The sequence below is a fragment of the Podarcis pityusensis genome, assembly GCF_964106645.2.
Source record: "Podarcis pityusensis genome assembly, chromosome: 6".
NCBI classification, from domain to species: domain Eukaryota; kingdom Metazoa; phylum Chordata; class Lepidosauria; order Squamata; family Lacertidae; genus Podarcis; species Podarcis pityusensis.
Genome location: NC_138030.1, coordinates 97,799,669 through 97,817,317, shown reverse-complemented (window position 1 = coordinate 97,817,317; position 17,649 = coordinate 97,799,669). Strand labels below are relative to the sequence as shown.

General features: G+C 45.9%; 1 protein-coding gene across 1 annotated transcript in view; it reads right to left on the bottom strand.

Moving 5' to 3' along the window:
• Positions 1-17,649, bottom strand: part of FASLG (Fas ligand) — a 158,269-nt gene that overhangs the window by 107,481 nt on the left and 33,139 nt on the right. The window lies entirely within an intron of this gene.

Sequence of the window (17,649 nt, the reverse complement as noted above, 5' to 3'; positions counted from 1 at the left end):
CGAGATAAGGCGTTAGTACCAATCGTGATGGCTGCCTTATATACAACACTACATGTAATGGTTCAATTAGGCACAAAAGCATATCGGTTACATTTCACATACTTCCATTAGACCGACAGTGTTACATGTCCAACGACATAGTCCTTAAAATAAGTTGGGCGCTTGGAAACTCTGCCAGACAGCCGAGGACTGGTACCCAGGTCCAGGGGTCTGCCCGATTCTTGCTGAGGCTGTGGTGCGACCCTAGGTTGCATTGAAACCATGTCCCCTGGATCCGCTGCTGTGGGTGGAACCTACGCAAGTGGAGTTGGCGGAATGTCAGGCACGGCAGTGGTCTGAGTCTGTGGGGAGTCCAGCAGACCCTCTGAAGCGGCTTGGTTCATCTCCATGCCCACAGTTTGCAAGTGGGTGGAGCCTCGCCATCTGTAAGCATCTGTTCCGGAGCCACGAGCGTGGTTGGGGGCACTGTGGTAGTGTCCAAATCCCCAACCCTGTGCCTAAGCTGGTCTTGTGGATCTCCTGGGCGGAGCGTTCAGCAGCTTCCAAGGCCGTGGCCTCCTCAGTGGGTTTCTGCAGCATGAGGTCTGGCTTGGCGAGGAGATGCCATTGCAGACGGATGTCCCGGACCCTGCAGATGATTCAATCCATCAGGGCATCGTCTAAGTCTCGGATCTCGCAGTGCATTGCGGCCTGTCGGAGGGCGGAGGTCAGGGCGGAGGTCAGTTGTTAATTGACTCCCCCTCTGCCTGGTTCCGGTGGTAGTACACATGGCGGGCAGCAATCTTGGATGGCTTCGGCGTGTAGTGGTTGCAGAGCTTCTCTTGAACCACGTCCCACAGCGCTGCCTGGACTGCTAGTGGTGCAACCAAAACTCGAGCTGTCTCAAACACCTTGGGCCCATAGAGGCTGAGGAATAGGCCCCGCTTACGGTCCTCTGACCTTTCCATCAGCTTGTTTGCTTGGAGGTAGCAGTTGAACCAGCGAGGTAGGCGTCCCATGATTCAGAGGCTGGGGCAAAAGGCAGTAGAGGCACGAGTGAAGCCATGGTTCTGATGCCGACATGGAGGGTGATGGATGGAACACCGTGCTCTAGCCAGAATGGTCAGCTCTGAATTGGTTCTGTTCAGTGGTTTCGCTCAGTGTTTCAGCTCAGTGATTCAGCTCATCTCAGAGGGTGGCCGCGTCTGGCTGTGTTCTGTTGTCCATCAATCCCATCTTCGTCACCAGTGTTAAGTTGTGGGTGAGCATATCAGACGACACAGCAATTCTTCAGACAGCTCTTGTTTATTCACAGGCCAGAACAGAACAGGGCTGAAGGGTTCAGCCAACCTGCTTATATAGAGCTCAACTACATGGCAACAGTAACAACTTTCTGTAACTATCCAATCACTGAACGTCACTTTCAAATCCTTATTTGCATATGCGGACCTGAGTGAAAACTATCTACAGTACCTCTGCTGGCCCAGGGTGAGAACTTCAGTACATAACACTATCAATCCTAGTAAGAAAGTTTCTGGGTTTTTAACAAAAGTTATTTTAAGCATTTTCTTCAACTCATTATAGAACATTTCCCAGAAGCTTTTAATAACCTTACATTCCCACCACATATGATAGAACGTACTGTTGGGATACTGCCAGGGAGACAAAGACCATCATGCCCCCATGCCGTCTCTGGACGATCCATCAACCTCCCGTAGAAACGCAGGATCAGTCAATTAGCGACACAAGCCTCAGAAACATCTTTCCACATTCCAAGGACTGTGCACGCCCTTTGCAGAGTTCGCACAACGAAAGATGCACTCAGGAGAGCATTATTTACAACTTTATTCAGCGTTGGTCAGAACAAAGAAAAAAACATGACTGCCTGCTTCGATGTCCAGGCACAGAGAGAGGAAACAAAAGCTATATACAAAAACAGAAACATCCTGTGAACAGGAAATATGCAGGCTGTAACACAATAACCTGCTCCCTTCTTAAGGTGGAACGGAAATATCCTAACATCCTCCCCCTTTCCGTGTAACCTGTAGTACCTGTGGTTCAACCCAATTGCAACCTCTGTACGTAAACCTTAAGTTGTTCTCTGTGAACAACCTTAGACAACAGATCAGCAGGAATTTCATTTCCTGGCATGTAGGACACCTGAATGAGTCCTTTCTGAATACACTCTCTTGCATGATGTAGCTTAATCTGCAAGTACTTGGTTCTTTGCTTGCAACTCTCTGAGTTCAGCAAAGTCAAACAGGATCTATTGTCTTGATACACTTGTATAGGACATTTCACAGAAACTCTGATGTCCTTAAACAGTTGCATCAACCATTCACAATCCATGAGTGAAAATGACAGAGCATTGAGTTCTGCTTCACAGGAACTTAGGCTTACTGTCGTTTGCTTCTTGCACAGTCAGTCAAACAGACAGTGGTTGTACATGTAGCATACTCCAGAAGTGCTTGTACCATCCGTGGTGTCACTTCCAAAACTAGCATCTGCAAAGATTTCAAGACCTCCAGTCTTCTGACTGGTGAACCTCAGCCTGTAGTGCAAAGTCCCTTTCAAATAGCGGGCTATGCGCTTCAGAGCTTTCCAATCCTGAACAGTAGGATTGTTAGCATGTCTGCTAAGCAGGTTAGTGCTTACAGCTATGTCAGGTCTTGAACATCTAGCAATGAAATTCAGCTTGCCTAGAATGCATCTGTACAGCGTAGTGTCAGAAAACGCTTCAGCAGTACTGTCTACCTAGTAACCTGTCACCATCAGTGTGTCTGCTGGGTTTGCATCAACCAAATTCAACCTGGTTAATACATCAGCAATTTTCTGTGTTTGGTGTACCAGAAAATTACCTGCTTGATCCCTCTCCACCTGCAGAGAAAGATAGTTGGATACCTCACCAAGATCCTTCATGTCAAAGTGCTCCTTCAGCTGAGCTAGGGTGCTTTGGTACAAAGCCTGATTCTTCCAAAACATCAGAAGATCATCAACAAAACATAAACAATACAGTTTGTTTTGCCCCTCCTCCTTGACAAATACACATGGATCAGCTTTGCCCTGGTGAAAACCTAGAGAAAGCAATGTCTCAGTGAGTTTTGTGTTCCAACACCTGGCACTCTGCTTGAGACCATATAAGGATTTCCAAAGTTTACAGACCATTCCCTTCTGTATCTGCATCCCGTCAGGTGGAAGCATATACAGCTCCTCCCCCAAAACCCTGTACAAAAAAGCTGTATTAATGTCGTGATGGGAAACGTGCAGTTTCTCCTCTGCAGCAATCCTGAGCATTAGCCGAATGCTCTCATACTTGACGGTGGGTGAGTAGGTCTCGTGGTAAACCTGTCCTGGTACCTGTGAAAAACCTCTGGCAACCAATCTGGCTTTGTGTCTGACAACCTTGCCATTCTGGTCTGTCTTGGCCTTGAAGACCCATTTGCTGCCAACCAGTATCATTCCTGGGACTACCGGTACCAGCTCCCAAGTTTGGTTCCTATTCAAGAAATCAACTTCAGCCTTCATGGCATTAAGCCAAGGCTCAGCATCTTTAGAGGTTAACTCCTATGGACTTCCGGGGTGGCGCTATCGGTAATGGCTGCTTCCCTCTGATTCGGAGGGAACCGGCTCTACGGAAATTGGGTCTGTACCGCTACGGCGCAGCGGGGACCCCCCAAAAAAAATCACAGGCGGGTGAAGCCTGTGACCGTGGGACTCAGCGGGCACCGTTTGCACCCCCCCCCCAATTGCAAAAGGAGCTCGGCAACGGGCTCTGGAGCGGAGCAGGGGTGGCGTGGTGCTGTGAGCCAAGTGCTTCTTCCGTGGAGCGAAGCCACGAAGCTGTTACCGGAGAGCGCTGCCTTTTTTCTGGGACAATTGGACTTTGAAAACAACTACCCGTGAGTAGGATTAAATTGGATTCAAAAGGGAAAAAAATGTCTAATTTGGTACTAAGCGGGAAGGTACAACCAGGAAGTCTGCCTTCCTTTCATTGTAAATAGATCAAAGCAAAGAGACTCTAAAGTGGAAACATAGAAAGTTGCTTGAAAAAGAGCTAAATCTTAACATCTGGAAAGTGGCCCCCCCTCCGGATTGCAGGAGAGGAGGGGGAAAAGACTGAGCTGAATTTACCTGCAAAAAATAAGAGGGAAAAGGAAGCTAAAATTTATTGTTTAAAACCTGGAACGGGCTGCCTTGAGAAAAGGGTTGCATAGTGGAAAGCTTATTTTTGACAGCTAATTCTGCAAAAGGGATACAGTGTTTCTCGACTTCTTCTGGCTTGAAAGTAACTGTTTAAGTGCACTGAGACTGTTGTTTTTAAAGTGAATTGGGGGACTTATAAAGACTATTTTTGTTCTTAAAAGTTGCAAGTTCTGGCTGTTACTGTGTCCCCCTAGAGGAAGCTGGACATTGTTACAATAACAACTAGCTTAGAGGAAAATTCCACTCTATTCCAAAACAATTGTTTAACTGTGGGAGCGACCTTGAATTTCCATGAGACTGTTATGGCAGATGGGAAAGGGAAGATAGAGTTGTTGCAGGAAAAAACTACTAGGTCTGGCAGACATTATCGGATAGACACTACGCAGCCGCGAAGGGGTTCAACATCTGGAGCATCTGGAACATCAGGGGCCGTACTCCCACAGGTCAAACCAAAAGTTATGTCGTCGGAAGAAGTTTTGGCACAGGCACTTGCAAAAATTAATGAATCTTTGGAAAGTTTAAGTAAACAGGTAGCTGAGACAAACAGACAAGTAGCTGAGACAAATAAACAAGTTGCGGAAGCATCAAGCAAAATTGATTTAAATACTGCAAGTATTAATATCTTGGGGCAGAAGGTGAATACCAACACAGAGACCATTGAAAAATTACTACAGGAATCTGCCTCGACTCGAAAGACAGCTGAGGAGGCAAAAGACTTTGCAACTGCTACTCAAGAGAAGATTCCACCAGTATATAAGAAATTGGAGGACCATGATGTGACATTCTCCATGATTGAATTGAAAGACAGACAAAGAAATTTAAGAATCAGGGCCGTACCAGAACGGGAGGAAGATAACCTGGCTGATTTTCTTACACAGGAATTCATAGATTTTTGGCAACCGGATTTGGGGAAGGAAGAATTTAAGATAGTGAATGCATTTAGACTTGGAAGAAGACAAAACAAGAAGGTGAGAGACTGTTTGATTACTTTTCGAACAAAAGAAGAGAGAGATAAAATTCTGAATTTGCACTATCAAAAGACTTTGGAAATTGACGATTCAAGTGTGGTGATATTTAAGGACATTCCAAAGCATCTGCTGGACTTAAGGTTCAAATACGGAAATCTAGTGGCCCTGTTGAAAAGAAATTGATTCTTTTTAGGTGGGAATTTCCTCAAGGCCTGTCCTTTAAATACAAAGGAAGAAAGATAAAAATAAAATCAGTTGATGAAAAAGACAGGTTCTTGAAAGACCACGAGGAAGATCTACAGAAAGAAGTGGAATCTGAAGAAGAGCCAAAAGGCATATTAGACATATCAAATCTATCTTTTGGATTGCACGGCCCAGAAAAAGTGACACTACCCACAGAACAAGAACTGACACTCGGAGCAGTTGGAGGTAAAGTGAAGTAGCCCCATCATGGCTCTGCAACTATTAAGCTGGAATTGTAACGGTTTGAACTCTCCACGAAAGAGAAAAAGTGTGTTTCATTTATTAAAAAAAGAACAATTGGACTTGATTTGTTTACAAGAAACACATATAACAAGGGCACATAGGAAGTTACTGATTAATAAAAGATTGGGACAGGAGTTTGTTTCATCTGACAAAGTAAAAAAAAGAGGAGTTGTGATATATGCAAAGGAGAGACTATCACCGAAATTTATCTTTAAAGACGACCAAGGAAGATTTTTGGCAATTGAAATTCAAGTACAAGGAGAGAAATTTTTGACTGTAGGAATTTATGCACCGAATGAGGGGAAATCTGAATTCTATAAAAAGTTGCATGAGATTTTACTGGATTATCTGGACTACAATTTGATCTCGATGGGGGATATGAATGGAGTAGTATCTACAAATATGGACAAGGCACAAAGACAGGTAGTTACCAAGGATGGTAGATTACCGAAAACATTCTTTGAGATGACAGACAACATGGACTTAGTGGACATTTGGAGAGTAAAGAACCCCCTGGGAAGAGAGGGAACCTTCTTTTCTGAAGCCAAGATGACATGGACTAGAATTGACCAAATATGGATAACTAGAGGAATGGCACCAAAGGTAAAGAAAGTAGAAATCTGCCCAAAAACCAGCTCTGACCATAACACTGTACGGATGGAGATGAAACAAATAACAACCGGATCCTTCAGATGGAGGATGAATGACACCTTATTTAGAGATGAAGAAGTCTACAAAAAGGCCCAAAAAACTTTGAGAGACTACTTTGAAATAAATATGAATACCAACGTAGAAAAAAGAGTAATCTGGGACGCAAGCAAAGCTGTTTTGAGGGGGTTTCTGATACAACAGAATGCAATAAAGAAGAGAAGTCAAAATGAGAAGAAAGATAAAATTTTGGAGAAAATAAATGAAGGGGAGAAGAAATTGAGAGCAAAACCAAAGTCCCAGGAGATTTTGAGAGAAATAAAATTGTATCAAGTACAATATATGGAAATGATGAATCAGGAAATAGAATGGAAAATTAAACAAATGAGACAAAAAACATTTGAATCAGCTAACAAATGTGGGAAATTGCTGGCCTGGCAAATGAAAAAAAGACAAAAATTAAATACTATTACAAACTTAGAAGTGGAAGGAAAGAGTATACATAACCCATTTGAGATTAGAAATTGCTTCCAGAGGTACTTTAAACAATTATACACACAAGGGCCACAGAAAGAAATGGACATAGACCAATTTTTGAAGACAAATGGATTACAAAAAATCTCTCAAGAAAGTAAATTAATGTTGAACTATAAAATATCTGAACAGGAAGTAGAAGGTGCCATACAAAATATGCAACTGGGCAAATCTCCAGGACCGGATGGGCTGACTTCTAGATACTACAGATCTTTGAAAGAGTGGTTATTGCAACCTTTGAAGGAAGTCTGCAATGAAATATTGGAAGGGAAAAGGGCGCCAGAGTCGTGGAAAGAGGCATATATTACACTTATACCGAAAACAGAGACTGAAAAGACCCAGCTTAAGAACTACCGCCCTATATCGTTACTTAATGTGGACTACAAAATTTTTGCAGATATTTTGGCCAAGAGATTGAAAAAAGTATTGATGGAAGAGATCCATAAAGACTAAGCAGGCTTTCTCCCGGGAAGACACTTGTCTGATAATTTGAGGAATATAATTGATATTTTGGAAAAATTAGAAGTGAATATAAATACTAAAGCAGTTTTGATATTTGTGGACGCGGAGAAAGCTTTTGACAATATCTCTTGGAGTTTTATGAAGAAGAACCTACATGGGATGGGGGTAGGCCAAGGTTTTGAAAATGGTATAGGTGCAATATATTCTGAACAAAAGGCCAAATTAATTGTAAATAATGTGGTGACGGAAGAATTTAAGATAGAAAAAGGGACACGACAAGGTTGCCCAATCTCCCCATTGCTTTTTATATCGGTCCTGGAGGTTTTGCTAAACATGATTAGAAGGGACCGGTTGGTTAAAGGTATACAGGTCGGAGCCAAACAGTACAAACTGAGAGCATTTGCAGATGACTTAGTATTGACGTTACAGGAGCCAGAATCTAGTACTAAAAGGGTTTTAGAATTAATTCAAGAATTTGGTCAGGTGGCAGGTTTTAAATTGAACAAGTTAAAAACTAAGGTTTTAGAGAAAAATTTAACATCGATTGAAAGAGATAGGTTTCAGAATGAGACAGGATTGACGGTGGTAAAGAAAGTGAAATACTTGGGGATTAATATGACAGCCAAAAATGGGAACTTATTTAAAGATAATTATGAAAAATGTTGGACGGAAGTGAGAAAAGATTTAGAAATTTGGTCAAATTTGAAACTTTCATTGTTGGGCCGTATTGCTGTGATAAAAATGAATGTATTGCCGAGAATGTTGTTTTTATTTCAGACATTGCAAATTGTGGACAAGATGGACTGTTTTAAGAAGTGGCAGAGAAATATTTCTAGATTTGTCTGGCAGGGCAAGAAGCCCAGAATAAAATTTAAGATACTAACAGATGCAAAGGAAAGGGGTGGATTTGCCCTGCCAGACCTTAAACTTTACTATGAATCAGCAGCTTTTTGCTGGTTGAAAGAATGGCTACTTCTTGAAAACACAGACATTTTGGATTTAGAAGGTTTTAACAATGTATTTGGATGGCATGCATATTTATGGTATGATAAGGTCAAATCACACAAAGCATTCAAAAATCATATTGTCAGGAAAGCATTGTTTAATTGCTGGATAAGATATAAAGATTTATTGGAAAATAAAACCCCAAGGTGGCTGTCACCAATGGAAGCAAAAGCTCTGAAAAGGCTCAATATGAAGGCCAAATGGCCGACATATTGGGAAATTTTGGAACAAGAAGGAGATAAATTGAAATTGCAGAGTTTCGAAAAACTAAAAAACAAAGTGAGAGATTGGCTTCATTACTATCAGATAATGGAGGCATATAATTTGGATAAGAAAATTGGCTTCCAGGTGGAAAAGTCAAAATTAGAAACAGAACTGCTAGAACCCAAAACTAAGAATCTGTCAAGAATGTATAACTTGCTGTTGAAATGGAATACTCAGGATGAAACGGTGAAATCTGCTATGATTAAATGGGCACAAGATGTTGGACATAATATTATGTTTGCTGACTGGGAACAGTTATGGACCACAGGTATGAAGTTTACGGCATGTAATGCCTTAAGAGAGAATATTATGAAAATGATATACAGGTGGTACATGACCCCAGTCAAGCTTGCAAAAATCTATCATTTGCCTGATAATAAATGCTGGAAATGTAAAGAAACTGAAGGTACATTCTTTCACCTTTGGTGGACGTGCCCAAAGATTAAGGCTTTCTGGGAAATGATATATAATGAATTGAAAAAGGTATTTAAATATACCTTCCTGAAGAAACCAGAGGCCTTTCTTCTGGGCATTGTCGGCCAATTGGTGCAAAAGAAGGACAGAACTTTTTTTATGTATGCTACAACAGCAGCAAGAATACTCATTGCAAAGTATTGGAAGACACAAGATCTACCCACTCTGGAAGAATGGCAGATGAAGGTGATTGACTACATGGAATTGGCAGAAGTGACTGGCAGAATCCGAGACCAGGGAGAAGAGTCGGTGAAAGAAGACTGGAAGAAATTTAAAGGCTATTTACAGAAATATTGTAAAATTAATGAATCTTAGAAGGATGTTGGATAGAAACTAAGTGGTTTCCAGCTGTAATGCTTTAAGAGATACGAAAAAAGGTTCACAAATGGGTAAAAGCTTAATGGTAAGGATTTGCTGAACTAACAAACTGAACTGGAATACAAAAAAGGGAGGTACGAGGAGGTCCGGGGAAATAAGTGTGTGGAAGATATGCTACGGAAAATTAATGTGTTTTTAACTGTTTTTATTTTGTATGTTTCTTTTTATTTTTCATTTCTTTGTTATATCTTAATAAGGGTTTTGTTATTCTTTTTTCTGTATCTTGTATTTTCTTGTATTTTTTATTTTCTGTTTTTGTGTAATTCTTGTATTTTTTTGAAATTTTAATAAATATCATTTTTTTAAAAAATAGAGGTTAACTCCTGAACCTCTTTGAAGCTTGAAGGTTCCCATGCCTTCTCTGAGCTACTAAGAACAGCAGTTGCCGTCTTAGCAAACTCATCAGCAAATCTCTTTGGAGGTTTGCCTTTGGTGGCCCTTTCAGATCTGCGTACTATACGCAAGTCTTCTTCACTCATCTCCTCCTTCTTAGGAGAAAAGTGACCAATGGTGAACAGTGGTTCTTCCAGTTTATTGTCAGACGCATCAGATGGTCTGACTGAGGCCTTTGCGCTCTTGTAGTCTGCTGAGTCATCACTGTCGCTGACACCAGCAGCAGCGCCGCCCACTGAGCTGGAATCCGAACTCTGATCATCATCATCATCATCCTCAGCTTCCTCTTCTACCTGAACATCATCTGCTTTTTTCACATCACCTTGATCTTCCTCTGGGTAACTCTGGGAAATTCCCACATTTTCCCCCCACTTAGGATTGTACTCAACACTCTTTGTGAACTTAATGGACTTAGAGTCAGTCATCCATACCCTGTATGCTCCTTTTTCATACCCCATGAACAAACCATGTGCCCCATGCTTCCCAAGCTTGTTGCTCTGTGGGGTGTGTACCCACATGTCAGAACCAAAGATTCTCATGTGCTTGACGTAAGGTTTCTTACCAAACATAGAATCATAGAATCCTAGAGTTGGAAGAGACCACAAGGGCCATCGAGTCCAACCCCCTGCCAAGCAGGAAACACCATCAGAGCACTCCTGACATATGGTTGTCAAGCCTCTGCTTAAAGACCTCCAAAGAAGGAGACTCCACCACACTCCTTGGCAGCAAATTCCACTGTCGAACAGCTCTTACTGTCAGGAAGTTCTTCCTAATGTTTAGGTGGAATCTTCTTTCTTGTAGTTTGGATCCATTGCTCCGTGTCCGCTTCTCTGGAGCAGCAGAAAACAACCTTTCTCCCTCCTCTATGTGACATCCTTTTATATATTTGAACATGGCTATCATATCACCCCTTAACCTCCTCTTCTCCAGGCTAAACATGCCCAGCTCCCTTAGCTGTTCCTCATAAGGCATCGTTTCCAGGCCTTTGACCATTTTGGTTGCCCTCCTCTGGACACGTTCCAGTTTGTCAGTGTCCTTCTTGAACTGTGGTGCCCAGAACTGGACACAGTACTCCAGGTGAGGTCTGACCAGAGCAGAATACAGTGGCACTATTACTTCCCTTGATCTAGATGCTATGCTCCTATTGATGCAGCCCAGAATTACACTGGCTTTTTTAGCTGCCGCGTCACACTGTTGGCTCATGTCAAGTTTGTGGTCAACCAAGACTCCTAGATCCTTTTCACATGTACTGCTCTCAAGCCAGGTGTCCCCCATCTTGTATTTGTGCCTCTCATTTTTTTTGCCCAAGTGCAATACTTTACATTTCTCCCTGTTCAAATTCATCTTGTTTGTTTTGGCCCAGTTCTCTAATCTGTCAAGGTCATTTTGAAGTGTGATCCTGTCCTCTGGGGTGTTAGCCACCCCTCCCAGTTTGGTGTCATCTGCAAATTTGATCAGGATGCCCTTGAGTCCATCATCCAAGTCGTTGATAAAGATGTTGAATAAGACTGGGCCCAAGACAGAACCCTGTGGCACCCCACTAGTCACTCTTCTCCAGGATGAAGAGGAACCATTGATGAGCACCCTTTGGGTTCAGTCAGTCAGCCAGTTACAAATCCACTGAGTGGTAGCATAGTCAAGACCGCATTTTACCAGCTTCTTTACAAGAATATCATGGGGCACCTTGTCAAATGCCTTGCTGAAATCAAGGTAGGCTACATCCACTGCGTTCCCTTCATCTACCAGGCTTGTAATTCTGTCAAAAAACGAGATCAGGTTAGTCTGACATGACTTATTTTTCAGAAATCCGTGCTGACTATTGGTGATCACAGCATTCCTTTCTAGGTGCTCACAGACTGTTTGCTTAATGATCTGCTCCAGAATCTTCCCTGGTATTGATGTCAGACTGACTGGGCGGTAATTATTTGGGTCCTCTCTTTTCCCCTTTTTGAAAATAGGGACAACATTTGCCCTCCTCCAGTCTGCCGGGACTTCGCCTGCTCTCCAGGAATTCTCAAAGATGACTGCCAGTGGTTCTGAGATCACATCTGCCAGTTCTTTTAATACTCTTGGATGCAGTTCATCTGGCCCTGGAGACTTGAATACATCTAAACTAGCCAAGTATTCTTGTACTATCTCCTTAGTTATTCTGGGCTGTGTTTCCTCTGCTGAATCATTTGCTCCAAATTCTTCAGGTCGGGCATTGTTTTCTTTATTGGAGAAGACTGAGGCAAAGAAGGCATTGAGGAGTTCAGCCCTTTCTGTGTCCCCTGTTTGCATTTCACCATCTTCTCCTCTGAGTGACCCCACTGTTTCTTTGTTCTTCCTTTTGCTACAAACATACCCATAAAAGCCTTTTTTGTTGCTTTTAACCTCTCTAGCAAGCCTGAGTTCATTCTGTGCTTTAGCTTTTCTGACTTTGTGTCTACACGTGCTGGCTATTTGTTTGAATTCCTCTTTGGTGGTTTCCCCCCTTTTCCATTTTTTGTACACATCCTTTTTTAATCTTAACTCAGTTAAAAGTTCTTTAGATAGCCACCCTGGCTTCTTTAGGCACCTTCCATGTTTCCGTCTCATTGGTATTGCCTGATTTTGTGCTTTGACTATCTCCCTCTTAGCAAACTCCCAGCCATCATGAACTCCCTTTCCTTTTAGTATTACTGTCCATGGGATCTCACCCAGCACTTCCCTAAGTTTTATGAAGTCGGCTTTCTTAAAGTCAAGAAATTGAGTCCTAGTATGCTTGGCTGCTCCTTTCCGCTGTATAGTAAACTTCAGAAGAGCATGATCACTCACACCTAATGATCCTTCCACTTCTACCCCACTAACCAGGTCATCAACATTGGTTAGGACCAGATCTAAAATGGCTGTTCCTCTTGTTGCTTCTCCCACTTTCTGGACAATGAAGTTGTCTGCAAGGCCAGTGGGGAATCTGTTTGACCTTATGCTCTTGACTGCGTTTGACATCCAACAAATATCCGGGTAATTGAAGTCCCCCATTACTACTATCTCCCTTCTTTTTGCATGCTTGGCCATCTGTTCCAGGAAGGCATCATCTATGTCCTCCGTTTGGCTTGGGGATCTATAGTAAACTCCCACAGTGAGGTCACTGTTATTCTTCTCTCCCTTAATTTTGACCCAAATGCTCTCACTTTGGCTTTGAGGTTCTAAATCTTGGATCTCTTCACAGGTATACACATCCCTGACATATAACGCCACTCCTCCTCCTTTCTTGTCTGGTCTGTTTCTCTGAAATAAATTGTATCCCCCCATTATTACATTCCAGTCGTGGGACTTATCCCACCAGGTTTCAGTGATGCCTATTATGTCATATTTAGTTTGCTGTACCAAGAGCTCACGCTCATCTTGTTTATTTCCCATGCTTTGCGCATTAGTGTACAGACATTGAAGTCCATTAATCATTCCCCCGTGTCTCTTATTTAAGGATTTTTTCCTCCCACCACTAGTTCTGCGTGCTGTTTGCTCCATTTGGTCTATGACATTTGGATGATCATCTTCATCAATTGATAGACTCCTACCTTCAGGAGCACTGTCTCACTGTCTTTGAGATTTGAGTGAGACACTGTCTTTGACTGAGACACTGTCTCACTGTCTTTGAGATTTTATCAATCTCAAATTACAATTCAAATTCAAATATATCTCAATTTTATATATTTGAGCCAATTATACATTTTGTGTGGCCTCCCATGTGCTAGATTTCAAGGTGAGTTGATTTTATTTCATCCTGCTTCTGAAGTCTTAATGAATCCAATTACATTCAGTCTTGATCTTAATCCCTTATCAGTAGTGTCAGAGCTGCTTCCAGATCCTAGCTCACAGAGGATCACGCTAGCCAGCGATCATTAAATAAAAGTCTTTATTGAGTTACAGTTTCCATTCTCAAGCTGCTGCGTGCAACCCTACGTCTAATGGTTAGATCGGCGAAGCTCCATCTGAGTCTCCGCCCCTTGTACACCAACTTAATATCCTAGCCTTGCTCCACCTTTTCCGCCTGACTGTTCTTCTCTGGGTCCCTCTGCCCCCCGGGGTCTCTTCCTTCCGGGATTCCTCTGACGCTGACGCTGACCCCCCTGACTCTTCTCCCTCCTTTCGGCGGGCTTTAGGACCTGGCTCCCTTTCCGGGCTGCCTACTGCGCCACCTTCCTGTGCATTTGAACTTGGCACGCGCGCCCAACCTTCCACCTTCCGTCTGACCGTTTCTTCGCTCCCCGATGGAGGTGTGGCCACTCCTGACTCGTGCCCTCCCCCCTGTTGTGAGCTGCCAGCGCTTGATCCCTGGCGCCCTTCCTCTTCCCTGCTCTCTGGCGGTGACGCTGGTCCTGATTTCCAACTGCTCCCCTCTGAGTCCCCTCTGGCTCTATCTTCCTGGGGTGTCCCCCTAGGCTCCCCCCTTGCCCTGGCCACTGGTGCTCCTTTCTGTGAATCTTCTGATTCACTGGAAAGACTCGGAGATCTCGGGTCGTCGTCATCACTCATCTTTTCTTCTGCCTCCTCTCCCTCGCTCTCTGTTTCCTCCCTTGCCCTTGCCTCTGCTCCTGAACCCCTGACATCCATCCCCCCCTCGAAGCCCCCTCTTCCCCCCTCCCCTCCTTCCGGTGCGGGATCTGGGTGCTGCCGTGTCAGGGGGACGAATGTCGGATACAGTTCGCTTCCCGTGGCGGGCCGCCATCCGAAGTCTTCCGGTTCTTCCTCCCTGCTCTCGTTGACGACGGTCACCTCCGCTTCCATCTCTGTGCCGCCGTGCTCGAAACCCGGGTCGTCCCCGAAAACGTCCATGTCCGTCTCTCCCTCGTTGCCTTCTGGAGACGTTGCTCGTCCTGGACCCTCCAGCCACCTTCTGCGGAACTGCTCCTCTGGTCGATCATCCCACCAATACGAGGGTTCTGAAGCAGATCCCGAGGGTGACCCCTCTGGGGAACGGGCGTCTCGTGTCGGTTCCTCGTCCGAGTCGAACCCCCGGAACGTGCTGGCTGAAAGCGTGGGCGTGAAAAGCCAGTCGTCGAAAAAGTCTGCTGGCATTGGCCTATGTGGGAAGAGGGCATGAAACTCTTCTTTGAGCAGAGGTTCGTCTAAAGCGTAGCCCGGCACCCAGCTGTTGGCACTGGCCGGGGTGCCCTCCTTGGCGAGAAGGTATTCTACCCCCTCTTCCCCCCATCTGGAGTCCAAAATCTCCGTGACTTCGTTGATGCGCTCCTCCTGTGCCACTCCCCCTTGCCCGGTTCTCTCTCGGAGCGGACCCGGTGCCGTTCCTGGTTCCTGAAACCTGTGAGGTGCCTTGTAGGGAGTGAGCACCGATCTGTGGAACACCGGATGCATTCTGGAACCCTCCGGAAGAGCCAGCCTGAAAGCCACCGGGTTGACCTGTTCGTCGACTTGGTAGGGCCCCAGTTGTTTATGCCCTAGTTTCTTCTTCGCCAACGACCTGGCCGGCACTGCGTGGGCTGCTAACCAGACCCAGTCTCCCACATGGATCTCTTCGCCAACCCTTCTGTGTTTGTCCGCTTGTACCTTGTATGCGTGTTTAGCCAGCTCCAGGTGCCGCCGCAGCTGATCGTGGACCTCCTGCAACTCCGACGCGAACGCATCTGCTGTCTGCGGCTCCCCTTCCCCCATTCTTTCCAGTCCCGGGAAGGTTCTAGGGTGCCTCCCGTTGTTGGCGAAGAACGGCGTGACCCCCGTGGACACGTGCTTCGTGTTGTTGTAGGCGAACTCGGCGAGAGGCAGGTAATCCACCCACGTCGCAGGCTGTTGATTCGCATAACATCTCAGGTACTGCTGCATGATGGCATTGACCCGCTCCGCTTGCCCGTTGGTCTGCGGGTGTCTAGCCGACGCCAGGTTGATCTTGACGTTCAGGAAGCCCATCAGCCTCTGCCAGAAGTTTGAGATGAACTGTCGCCCTCGGTCGGACAGAATAGACCGCGGCAGACCGTGAACCTTGAACACGTGGTCTATGAACAGTTTGGCGGTTTGTTCCGCTGTGGCCACCTTCGCACACGGAATGAAATGTGCCATCTTGGAGAACAAATCCACCACCACCAGCACAGCCGTCTTGCCCCTCGAGCTGGGCAGATCCGTGACAAAGTCCAGGGCCACTCTCTCCCATGGCTCGAACGGAGTTTGCAGCGGTTCCAGCAGTCCGGCCGGCGGTCTGTGCACTGGTTTGGACCTCTGGCAGGTGTCACACCTCGCCACGTAGTCCGCGACTTCCCCTCTCATTCCGGGCCACCAGAAGTCTCTGGCTACTAATTCCACCGTCTTCTCCTTGCCAAAGTGCCCGGCAGTGGGCGCGTCGTGCAGCTGCTGCAGTACCTTGGCGCGAAGTTCGTCTCCCGGCACGTAGATGGCCCCTTTACGGATGAGCAAACCATCTCGCAGCTGGAACTCGTCGGTCGCTGCCGTGCCCCTGTGCACCTCTGCCATCTTTGCTTGCGCGAAGGAGTCATCCTGCAACGCTCGTCGCACCGCATCCAGGTCAACTGTCGCCGCCGCGCACGCCCACACTGTCGGTGCGAAGATGTGCATGGCGGCCGCTGGCGTTGCCTCCTCCAGATACTGTGGCTTACGGGAGAGAGCATCCGCCATGATGTTGGTGTCCCCCGGGACATACTCTATTCGGAAGTCGAAATTCGCAAAGAACTCAGCCCAACGTATCTGCCTCTGGTTCAGGAACTGTGCCGTGCGCCAGTGCTCTAGATTCTTGTGGTCCGTGCAGACCTGCACCGTGTGCTTGGCGCCGATCAGGAAGTGCCTCCACGCTTTGAACGCTGCATGAATGGCCAGCAACTCCCTGTCCCAGATGGTGTAGTTCTGTTCGGACTTGCTGAGCTTCCTTGAGTAAAACGCTCCCGGCCTCCAAACCCCCTGCGGGTCTTTCTGCAGCAGGACTGCTCCCACGGCTCTGTCCGAAGCGTCTGTCTCCACCCTCATCGGCCTGCTGGGGTTGACATGAAGCAGCTGCTCTTCCGACGCGAAGAGACGCTTGAGTGCCTGAAAGGACTGCTCCGCCTGCTCTGTCCAGATGAACTTCTTTTTCTTGGAGCTGAGCGTGTCCGTGATGGCCGCTGTCTGCATCGCAAAGCCTTTGATAAACTTGCGATAGAAGTTCGCGAAGCCGACAAACCGTTGGACCTCCTTCCGGTTGCGTGGGCTTTTCCAATCCAACACTGCTCGGACCTTGGCGCTGTCCATGGCGAGCCCTTTATCAGACAACTTGTAGCCCAGGAAATCCACCTCGGTCACGTCGAATTGGCACTTCTCCAGCTTGGCGTAAAGCCTATGTTGCTGTAGCCTGCTCAGCACTTCCTTGACGTGTCTGTCATGCTCCTGCTGCGATTCCGAAAAGATCAGGATGTCATCCAAGAAACAGACGCACGTCTTGTAGAGGAGCCCCGCCAACACGTGATGCATGAAAGCTTGAAAAACGTGGGAGCCATTTTGCAATCCAAAAGGCATAACTCTATATTCGTAGGTGCCCAGGGGTGTGAACATGGCTGTCTTCCACTCATCTCCCTCCCGCATGCGAATGAGGTTGTACGCCCCTCGCAGGTCCAACTTGGTGAACACTCTGCCCTTCCGTACCTTTGCGAGGAGGTCGTCGATTCGGGGCATGGGGAAGTCCGATGGCTTGGTCACACTGTTCAAGATGCGAAAGTCCACTACAAGTCTTTTTTGGGGCGTGTCCCGCTTCTTAACAAAGAATACCGGACTGCCCCCCGCTGCCTTGGACTCTCGGATGAAACCGCGCTCCAAATTATGATCTATGAACTCTTTGAGTTCCTGCAGTTCGTCCTCAGACATGGAATACAGCTTCCCTTTGGGCAAACCTGCCCCC